Source organism: Paramacrobiotus metropolitanus, unplaced genomic scaffold (genome assembly GCF_019649055.1).
Source record: "Paramacrobiotus metropolitanus isolate TYO unplaced genomic scaffold, Prichtersi_v1.0 Parri_scaffold0000007, whole genome shotgun sequence".
NCBI classification, from domain to species: Eukaryota; Metazoa; Tardigrada; class Eutardigrada; order Parachela; family Macrobiotidae; genus Paramacrobiotus; species Paramacrobiotus metropolitanus.
In genome coordinates, this window is record NW_026570227.1 from 1,359,316 (window position 1) to 1,371,333 (window position 12,018).

The following is a 12,018-nucleotide window of genomic DNA, read 5'->3' on the forward strand; positions in this document are numbered from 1 at the left end:
CGGCCTTATCGTCATTTCGGCACGTGGAACTGCTGCTGCTATCTGCGAAGTGCTGGGGCGCGGTCCCGGCATGACCGGTGGACGCCTCAATCCGGGTATAGCCACAGGCGGCCACGGCCGCGGAGCAGGGGGAGCGCTAAGCACACCTCGAGGAAGTCCAGCTCCGTACTGTACGGGCGATGCTGGCATATTTGCGAAGCGCTCATGGATCGCCTTTCGTTTTTTGTACGGCGCCGGTGGCGCTTGCTTCCGGTTGCCAGGTGGAGCAACATACGTCTGCACAAGAGGCTTCCGTTTCTTAGCCTGAGATGATGAAACGATGACAATATCATCATCGTGCTCGTCGGCTTGATCAGGATTTTCCCATTGCGCTGAATACATATAAACATATTATACATGGCGTCAAAAACGGCGTCAAACTTTTTCTATGTGATATCAGAATTTATATGCGGCATAAGAAGTTGTACGTTGCGTTAAAAAACCGATACTGTACTAATTTATACTAAATATAATAATATTAAGTCAGTTTACTTACGGCTGTTGACCGGAATTCGACCGTTGGATGGCTCCCCGACCGGATCATCTACGAGAATGACATCGCTATCATCCGCTTTTAATTCCGGTCGGGTGTTCTCGCTCTCTAAAAACAGTACATGGTTGATAAATGTGTAAATGAATTTGAAAGAAAACATATGGTACCCGCAGAAGTGTTTGTCGAAGGCGTTGAATCACGGCTTCCGCGATGTTGCCCACTTGTACCGTCAATATTGGCCATGGCTACCAGATAAGCGAAATAAATTTTTGTTTCACCTAATTTTAATGTAGTATGCACGTACCAGCTTCAACTTCGGTGTTGGTAATTTCCGGCCATGCTTCTTTGGCCATAGCTGACAAAAACGTTCGGTCAAAAATAGCGCTTAGGTTTAAATCGTCCACGTCGATGTCGTTGGTACAGCCGGTATTCGGCGTGGAAGTTGCACGAGAATCCATGTCCAGATAAAAACTCAAAACTTACAACGGCTTTGAAAATCTAAACTGAAAGTGTGCCGTTTGTCGGCAAACTCACGTCTGGTCAACCATCTTACAAGATTGCAATTTGAAAATTTTATTGCATTTTGAATCAGTTTATTGGTTACGCTTTGCTTTGCGTACGCGCCATGCCTGGTCAAGAGCAAACAACGGTGCGATGTGGTGCACGTGTGGTGAAAGCCGATCAAAAGCTAAAACAAGTGTCAATTTCCCCTTGTAAATTTTATGACATCCAATGCAAAGAGAGCAATTGCTAACGAGTTCGTATGTCACACCTTAACTGGTTGTACTTGAGAACATAAATGATATGTGTGGACAGAAACTTTGTGTGTGAGCAGAAAAATTTGACTTAATATTTTCCGTGCGAGTGGTAGTACTAATTTATTGTTCGTTCATCGCATTTTTCGTTTTTAAATACCATGAAGTGAACATTTGTAAAATGAGGCAATGCAATACATGCGCTTGCAGATTTATATAAATGTACTTAAAAACGTGTGAAAATGGAACGTTGAAATTTATGCGTTGTTCAAAATTTACACTGGCATAAAACGTGGCATGACAATTGTAAAAACCACTTCCATGATACATAAAAATATGGAAGCATTAAGCAAAAACACTTCATGTAGCAGCAAACAAGTGCGAAAACAACAAAACAGGCAGTACGACATGAAAAACGTTTCATTCCTGGTTGATCCGTCCGTAATGCTTGCCATTGTGCTGGAGAATAATGCGTCCGCCCGGCGCGAACTTAATATAAGGACGTTGTGGTTCCGTCCGGTTAGCAGCTGCGTCAGGTTCATCGCGAGCAAAGTAGTCGCACGGATCGCGTGGATCATTGCCCAGTTGGCCTCTCACATGGCGCAAGCACTCCTGCCGGGCCTTGGAGATGGTTTCATGACAGAAGATGTGGACTGCGGATTTGTCGGTGGCCTCGTGATAACAGTAGCCGCATGAATAGCCGCCAACGTTCAGCACTTGTTCCATTTTTCGCTTAAGAGCAGCGCGCTTCTTCGCGTCGTCCTCACGCCACTTTGGCAGAAGGCGATCCGGATGGTCGGGAGCAGCCAACGGGATCTTACTGGCATCAAGATCCCCCAAGTCACACAGCTCCATCAAGAACCGGCCGTACCAACTGCCGGAAACAAAAATTCGTCCATTGGGACCAATGATCTTGACGGATTTGGTCAGATCAAAGTAGGCGACGGAATCATCGTACACCACGGTGGCGAGCTTGCCTTGAGTACGCTCCACCCCAGGACCGCTGGTACGAGCCCTCTTGGCGGGATTCTTCAGCTTTTCAACCTAGAAACAACAAGCACTCAAATTGACATACGGTGTGGAAATTTATATGTGGCGTCAAAATTTATATGTGGCGTCAAATTTTGCTTACCTGTTTTTCATAGTACGCGAACTTGCTGGGATCGTCAGAATCACCCGCGTCTTCTTCTTCTTCGGTGTCTTCTTCTTCCGAGTCTTCTTCCTCCTCCTCTTCATCATCCTCCACGGGTGCCACAGGCATTCGCTTGCCCACATTTACACGGTTTTTGATCCGTGGGTCATGCGGGGGACGTCGCCATGGAGCCTTCTAAACCAAGCAACAAAATGTATAACGCAATAAATAATTATAGCACGTATGAAACGTAGTTGTTGATCATACACAGCTAAATTTAATCATTTTAAACAGTTAAATTTGCGCAAGCTTCTTGTCATTGAGTACAGGTTGTTGCCAAATAAAAGTACAAGGCTAAATGTGCCAGCACGTACAAAAACCACAAAAAAATAAAAGTTTTAAATTTGTGTACCTGTACACCACTGGTCCCGGCGATCGGTGCTGAGGATGACGGCGGGGCCACAGGTGCTGCAGCAGAAGACGCTGGAGAATCATTGCCCGTAGAAGCGGAAGACGGCGGTTCAGCATTTGCAGGTGCGGCAGTTGATGGTGCTGTGGCCGCAGTTGTGGATGCCGATGGTGCAGACGGTGATGCGCGTGCAGCAATCTCCTGTATACGCGGGGATCGACGCTGGCCGTCAGATGCAGCTGCAGGTGTGTCCATGTTGCAGGCGAGAATGAGAACGGTAAAAAAAAACAACCAAATCACAGCCACACAAAAAAAGCACGACGAAATATCGCGAGGTCAGACTTCGCTAAAATGCAGGCCAAAAAGCAGACCGTGTGCAGATTTGCGGAAAATCAGAAATGCCAACGCTGATGAGTGGTGAAATGCAAATGAGCAGATCGGCAAATGCACGTGTATCTGTACAGTAATTAAGACTGGCAGCAGCAGCACATCCTGGTTCTGCGCTTATCAGATCGGCTGATCATCAGTGCCTTCTCTCTGTTCTGTGTCTCGAGAAAGATTTTATTACCGGTCAGTGTGCTCGTAAAGTACGGAATGTACGGCAATAAAATGTGGAATGTGTTTGCACAGGTGTGTGTACATAGTGTTTTTTACGTCTCCCTATTCCCTATCAAAAGTTTGTTTACTTAGAGTTTTTTACTTCTCCCTGTTCCCTATCACCGCCGGTCGTAAATAAGTCGTAAAGAAGTTTAAAATCGCATGTGCTTCTACCTCACTGTATCACTCACCCTTCCTTCGCTCCACCGAAATAATTCGCGCTATAAATTTGAAATTGTGACCGCTATGTAAAATTTTCTGATCGACAATGCTCTTTCAAACTTTTGCTGAAATTATATAGTACACGCACATCCAGAAATAACGACAAATCTTCGCCCTGGCATCCGACAGGAAACGGCTAAAATCATGCATCAAATCGGGGTGATCTCCGAATAATCGGTCAACTTCCTGATAGACGCGAGTTCCATCTTCTGTAGCTCTCTGTTTTACATATGCATAGCAGAATCTGAATGCTGTTATGGACAACCGAGTTTCACAAACTAGCAAATAAACCTAGTCTTCCCACCTTTCCGTGACAAGCCTGCCAGCATATTTCGCAAAATCGCTTATAACGAGCGGGCTCATCCTTGAATCGGACCTAAGAAACCCAACTTCTAACGAAACTTATAAAATCGGCAAAATTAGATAGTACAACTGCAGACCTTTATCTTGTTGACGTAATTGACGGCGTAATCGAATTTCACATCCTCTGACGGCACAGCAGTACACGCTCCTGATCCGGCTACTCCCTGTTAGGCTGTCACGCGTTGGCCGACACGGCACGCGCCTCAGCATCTTCTACAGGAAGTAAAGGAAGATCGACCGCACGAGGCGGTCGTGCATTAAGAAGTTCGTCATTTGCAGACACTGTTGAAGCGGCAGACTCCGACCTGGATGGATCATGTACAGGCTGTACAGCGGATGGGGATCCAGGAGATGATGGTAACACCTGCGTAATAGTAAGAACCTGATTTTCCGGCTCCGTCACACGAACCTACGTCTCGAAAAAACCTACACCGGGCTTCATAAAAATGCTACATTCGGCCATACAGTTCGGCCATACATACAATTGAATCTGGGTGAACGTTTGTGGTTTTTTAAAAGGGTTCAATCAAATATGTGAGCAATTATCACCCCGAGTCCCCGACCAAGTATAAAATGTCGAGATCAAGTGCAGCACCGGGTAAGGATTGCCTACTTACAATTCCGTCGTCGTCAGTGTCAATTATGTAGCCGTCAGGCAGGAAGGCACTAAATCCCACAATCAGATCACTCTGTCCCGTGAAAAGTCTGGCCACTCGTCCAATAACCCCCGGTATGTCGAGGCTTTGGGATTGATATTCCTGCATGATGTCCAGGAAGTCACTATACACCTTCGGCTCATGGCTGAAGGTAACGTTCACTAAATCCAGATAGTCCAGAGAGTCCATCGCTTTGGGACGCAGTGGCGCGGATGTCAGGCCGTGCGCCCACGCGGCCCCACGGGGCCTGCCGTTGATCACCCATGTCACTGCTGCTTGCCGATGCCGGTGGCATCGTGAAATCCCCCATTAAGCTGTTATCATTATTAGACTGTTATCATTTTACTGCACATATTAAATCAGTCAGTGGTTATACAACGGAAATGAACTTAAATTATTATCAGATTTTCTCCCGCTCTTCCTATCATATGCGGTGCAGCCGAGGCTTTGGCGCCTTATCATTGCGGGCCTTTTTGGCCACCCATCACTTCAGCTACTGGACATCTCCGCCGCCGCCGTCATCTCCACCGTCATATTAATATTACTCGTAGCAAGAAGTTTTAAAATCCTGCGAAAATCACAGAATTCAAAATATTTTAACCAGCTCAGAATAACCTGAAAAAGACCAAAGAAAGCCTATGAAATCTAGGAAAATAAGACAACTTAAGAAACCTAAGAATAAGCAAAGAAATCGTACTTCGAACGAATTTTGCTGATAGATACTAGAAACAGTGAGAGAAATCAAAAATGCGCCATACTGCTGGGATAAAGCGACTATCTTAAGGCCCGCGCTCAAGCTTGGACTTGGACTTGGACTACTGAAACTTGGACTCGGACCACACTTGGACTTCATAACTTGGAATTGGGCTTCCAAACTTGGACTTGGACTTCTCAACTTGCATTTCTAAATCGGACTTCTTAACTTGGACTTCGATATCAAAACTTGGACTTCTCCTCAGAAATAAACTAGTAAGCCTAAAAAGAAACCTGAAAAATCTAAGAATACCTAAGAAAACCTAAGAATAACCTAAGAAACCTCATAAACCTAAGAAAACTAAGAAGCCTAAGAAACCTAAGAACCCTCAAATACCTAAGAAACCCAAGAAAAGTCCAAGTTGAAGAACCCAAGTCCTAGTTTAGATCCAAGTTGTAAAAGTCCAAGTGAAAAGTCCAAGTTGAAGAGTCCAAGTTTAGAAGTCCAAGTTTAGAAGTCCAAGTGTGGTCCGAGTCCGAGTTTTAGTAGTCCAAGTCCGGGTTTGAGCATGGGCCCTATCTTAAGTACGACGTCGTGTTGTTCGGGAAAAATATCACTCGCAAGTCGCAAGTTCTAGGCTACAGCGCCTGGCACAAAAGCTGAACCTGAACTTCACAGCTTCTGTTGCACGGAGCGCAGCCGTTCAAGTCCGGCGTTTACCACTAACGCTTTTTCGAAATTACCTTCCAACGGTTGTCTAAGAGACGTGAGAAAAAAACCTAAGAAACCTAAGAAACGCCAAAGCGTAAGAAACCTAAGAAAACTAAAAAGTCAAATGTTTTATCCGGACGAGTCAGACTCTGACCTTCAGTCCTTCATATTCAGACTCAAAGTCATACTCAGACTCAGCCCTACAGCGACTATCATTGTCGCTTTAATGCTGCTGCGTTCGGTTTTCAATTTTAAACTTATGCTTAAATTTTCAACTTAAAATTGAAAATCGAACGCATTAACCAAATCTATGGTGCTGAATTGAGTGAGCACGGTGGCGGCACTCATTACAAAAAATAAAAAAAACTTACCGTGCAGAGATAGATGGCATTTACAAAACGCTTCGAAAGAAAAGAGCCGATAGAACGGAAAGACGCCTTGTTTGTGGGTTTAAATGGCGAAACTCACTTGTTGTTGTGTTCGGTTCCCGGTCCCGTTTCGAGCATGCCAGCCACCCTGAGAGTGTGCGCCGCGCCGAACGTCGCACAATCTGGCATGATCGATTCACCCACTACACTAGCCACCGTCATGCCTTGCGAGTAGACCGAAGGCATGGAGCTGGTACCAGGATGACTGGGAATCGCGGGTTCGAAAGCCGGCGGCATTCCCCCTTCCTTCACTGGAGACCAGTACGGGAACGGGCAACGGCAGGGGCTCGTCACTGTCAGGCGGTGCGATGCGCAGAGCACCGGCTGGCATGATGTAAGAGGAGAATCCTCTGTACCCACAGCAGCCGCCCATCCGCCGCCTACCTGGCTGGCTCAAGCTCAAGCACAAATATCTTGATCTTCGCCAACAGCGGCGATGGCACAGTGGCTGTGCTACGTGGATCTCACTCGGTAGCCAGCGGCGCGTGGGGAGGCGGGGCCATACTGCGCTTCTGCAGTAGGCAGTCTGGTACCGTCCGAGCCCACGCTGCTTGTTCTGCTACCATATCACAGAGGCAGCCATAAGTCGGCTGCCCGTGGTGATCTCAGCGAGGGAGGGCGGTCAGATGAAGTCCTGTCTGTTGAGGAAATTCCGAAAAATGACGATGGAGCGGAATCGAACCGCGTAAAAATCAACCCGTAGCGCAGAAATTCCAGGCGAATTTAGAATATTAAACAGCAAACAGCTTAAAATCCGCGCGGAGCGCGGAAATTTTTATTTTTTTTCTACTGAAAAGATGAATTTCCGTGAGTTTTTAGCTAAGAAAATCATGAAAATTTTAAAAATTTATTTAAAAATCGTTTTATTTGATCCCATCCCATCTTCCAACATTATCAGCCCATCCGCTGCTTGTCCTCATCCCATCCCCATTTCATCTAAAAAATGGGATGGGCTGGAAAAGATGGGGAAAATTTTCAGCCCAACCAAAAGATGGGCAAAGTCGACGATTCCATACTCCATACCGTTCGTAGACAGTCACTTTGAACTTCTGATAGGTTTTTTGGAGTAGGGGCATCCCTTGGGGATTGTCCGTCCGCAGCTGCCTCATCGTTATTCATGGTCAACTGAGGACCCGAGCAATCGAATTGCCAGTTCTTTCAATGCCGATATTACAACATGCTTTTGTAGTCGGCTTAGTGCGGAGTGAAATAAGTAATGGACACTAGTCACAATACGAGGAGGGAACAAGCATCTTCGGTAGCGCGTTCGAATAGTCAAGACACTTTGAACACTCGTATGGCTTGTAACGCCGCGCGTTCTCTGTGCACGTGTACTTGTGTACATACAGTACATATGCGCCTGCATAATATATCGGAAGTGGATCGATCGATTATCGCATCGATTACGTCTTCAAGGGCGCTATCCCACATATCCGCATATCCGCATGCATATTCCCTTATCTAATTAGGCCTAAGTGCCGATGTGAGAACTGTGTCATTAACCGTCACTTAGCGCGCATGTTCTATATGTACTCTATATATGAGTTACTACCGTCTTAATGGAAACTGGGTGTGTTTGTGCAAGTGTTGGCATTTTATGACTTTCCATTTTATCCTGTGTGTAGAATCGTGGATTTTCTCTTATAAGTCTAATGCTTTTCTCAGTTGTGAAGTCAGAAGAGTTTTCTCAAGTTTTGCTTTGGATGTGAGTTTAACATAATCGAATCTTTCTTGTTGTTGTCTTGTTAGTAAAGCTTACAAAAACCCCGTTGTCGCCGCCGTATCTAAGTGTACACGGTACACTGTAGATAGATAGTTACACAGAGTAATTATCGATCCATCTTTATTCTCCCATTTCCCTGCGTGGATAAACGTTATCCAGCAGTCAGCAATTACACACTGTATCCACCACGTGTAAAGACTTACAGGCTGCAAATCTGGCTTAACATTTAACCGCGGATGGCTGGCAGTCCACGTTTAACTTGGCCACTGTCAATCAGGCCCAGGGCACCCATTCACGGTTGACGGTGACATGCACGCAGATGGGTAGCACTCCACGGGCGGCTGTTAAGTGAATCATGCTGTCGCACACTTGACGCACAGTGTTCAAAGTGTCTTGAGTCTTGACTATTCGAACGCGCTACCGAAGATGCTTGTTCCCTCCTCGTACTGAAATATCTGTACAGAAACAAGAGTAAAACGGAATTTTCGAACCATTAATTTAAGTTAGCTGCACAAGACACATGTCTGAAATTTCGACTTGGAAAATTATTTGTTCTTGAAAAACTTTAAAACTGCGGCGACTTTCATCGGCGGCGACGGTTTCGTGACGCTGTTTATGGCTTCAGCTTCTGCCTTCAGGCGCCTTCAGCCAACGTCATAGTAGGTACTGTCACGGTGTACACTGTAACCGCCCCTGACGGTGGCAAGACAGAGAAATGCCCCTGCTAATGGATTTTTATCGGGATGATCTGAATTAGAGCCCTGCCGAGCCGAGCGGCTCGGCTCGGGGCAGGGTGTAAAAGGTGGCAGTGGCACCTGCCACTGGCACTTGCCACCGGCAGTGGCAAGTGGCATTTCGCGACTGGTAAGCGGTAAAACATGGCAATTTTTCGAAGTGCAGAAATAACTACGAATTTGCCGCCTAGAAAAGTGGAATATAAAGCAGAGTCGATTTCTATTAAATAGCCTTTCTCTACTCTGGGGCCAGCCAACGGCCTATACTCGGCCTACCAATGCAATGAGCGCTGCAACGCCGCAAAGTAATATTTATGTAGCACAAAATCTTCAAATTTTTAATTTCTTAAATTTCCAAAATTCCTTGAATTTCCTAAATTCCTCTTATTTCTTATATTTTTTTATGTTTCAGTACGTTTTTTTAGGATTCTTAGTTTTTCTTCTAATTTCTTGTGTTTTCTGTTTTGTTTACTTCATTGCATTGGCAGAACTACACTAGCAGATTACAGGTTCGGGTACTTAGCTTTGGCCGTACAAAAATGTGAAGGCACTGGTTTCCTAGGAATTCGCGTTTTTTCGGGCTCTGTTTGGCCTGAGGCCTCCCGACTTTTTGTTCAACGACATATCTATGGTCAACCCCAACCCGCAGACCGACAGAATACTGACCCACAAATCGCGTTTCTCATTTTTGTTTGCCCGAGGTGTTCAAAAACGTTTTTGTTGAACTACAGTTTGTTTTTCGGTCTGAGAAAACCTAATAAAAAAGTAAGAAATTCTAAGAAACCAAGAAGTAGCCGTTTGAAGTCAAAAAGTGAAGAAAACCGAACGACAGTGTTATAGAGTACTGTAGAGTAACCCTGCACTTGGCACTTTTTTCTGCAGCATCAGACAGACGTACGCTGTACGAGCGCATTCACCATTCACATATCCTGCCTGTGACTAGGCAGGCAGCACATGTGAGTGCAGCGCAGTCGGCTCTGAGCCAGTTGAACATTTAGCAGTTGTACAGTGTAGTACAGCTCATACCGTACAAAAAAGGTGCCAAGTGCAGGGTTACTCTACAGGTAAGGAAAACGGAAAAACACGAGAAAACATAAAACCTAAAAAAACATGAGAAAACTCAGAAAACAGAGAACGCAATAAAACATAAGAAAACAAAAATTCAAGAAATTCCAGAATGTTAAGAATTATGTGTGCTACCCATAAATTTTTTTTTGCGGCGTTGTAGCGCTCGCTGCGTTGGTAGGCGCGGTACAGGTAGTAAGCTGGCCGCTGAGTGTAGAAAGATCAATTATAGAAGTTCTTCGCATGAGGCCTTAAGTTTTCCCCTCAAACAGTACGGGAAATTTTGGTTTCCCCCGCACATGTGCCGCTTAGTCGCTTACACGCTTAAAACTGAATGCAGTTTAAAGCCGCGTGCGCTGCGGCAACAGTCCAGAGTTGCCCCATTTCTGAGTTTCCCATCCCCATTCCACTTTCCACTTTTTTTCTCAATTTACCCATTTTCCGCCCCATTTTTTATCAGCTATTACCATTTCTGGTTTGGAACATACAGAAACCCCATTCCGATTTCCGTTTTACTATTTTCGCAATTACACAGCAGACACGTAAACAGAAATTACGTTAGCTGTTTTTCGCGCGAAGCGCGAGGCTGACAAATGTTTTTCTCTTACAAACTCAAGAAATTCCATTGAAATAAATTTTAATTATAACTTTTACTTAAAATGTATTTTTGACAGACTGTTTCCGTCAGTTAAAACATTGTAATTAAAAAATTTCATTTGAACGGTTCCCATTTCCGCCCATTTGGCGTTTTCCTATTTTTTCCCATTTTGCAAATTTCCCATCCATAAATCAAAAATTCCCATCCATACTATTCACTCAAAATAAACGGACAATGGGGAAAAATGGGGACCATATGCATTCAAAAAGGAAATGGGACCACTCTGGGCAACACTTTTGCCGCTATCTGAGTTGTCTCTCTTGTTCAGTTGCGCAACTGGATATGCCGAGTTGGTCAGAAACCGGTTTTTAGCTGCAGCCAGCTTTAGGCTGCATTCGTGTATAGCGACTAAGCGGCACATGTGCGGGGGAAAACGAAATTTTTCCGTACTATATGAGGGGAAAACTTAAGGCCCCATGGAAAGTATAGCAAGTGATTTTGCGTTATAAATTTTTTTTCTTGATGGCAGACTGATTTCTAATCATTTCTGCATTTTTGAAAATTGCCACGTTTTACCGCTTGCCAGTCGCAAAATGGCACATGCCATTGCCGGTGGCAACTGCCAGTGGCAGGTGCCACTGCCACCTTTTACGCCCTGCCTCGGCTCGGCTCACGAGCGCTCGTGCTCGCGAGCGCTTCGAGCGAGCAGACGCCGTTTTTGGTTTATGCGAACGAGCTGAGCATCAGGAAAAAAATAGCGAGCGAGCCGAGCGAGCAGGATAGTCGGAGCCGAGCGAGCAGGATAGTCGGATGCGAGCGATCCCGAGCTGACCGCCTCATATTGGGCGATCAAAAGAAACTACTACAAAAACTTGCATAAACAGAGCTCCAAAAGCCTTAATCCACCGTCAGCTTCGCGCGATCACGTTTTCATTGTGGTTTTTGTTAACACGATGCTTGCGACAGCCAGGTATCTAACATACAAATACAACCTTACGGATCTTTCTGTGGTATCATTCCTAATGCTACTTAGATAAAGGTTATAGATGTTGAGTTTTTCGAACTAAAAGCATGTGAAATGGAATCTGATTTCGAATCCAAAAAGTTGTGTTGGCAAAAAAACTAAATCAACTTAAAATAGGAAGCCAGTGAGGAGGTTAAGTAGAAAAACCATAGACCGGCCACCGTAGTGCTCTTAGCTGAAAAGCAAAATTTGGTAAAAGGTAGTCGCCCACAAAAAAATTTTAATTTTGGTGTAAGTGCAATTTGTTTTGTCGAGCTTACGAACGGGTCGATTTTAAACTATAATAGATACGAGCGAGCTGGGACAATTGAAAGACGAGCGAGTTGAGCGAGCAGAGGTTGAGCGCGAGCGAGCTGAGCGAGCAGGAAACTCTGA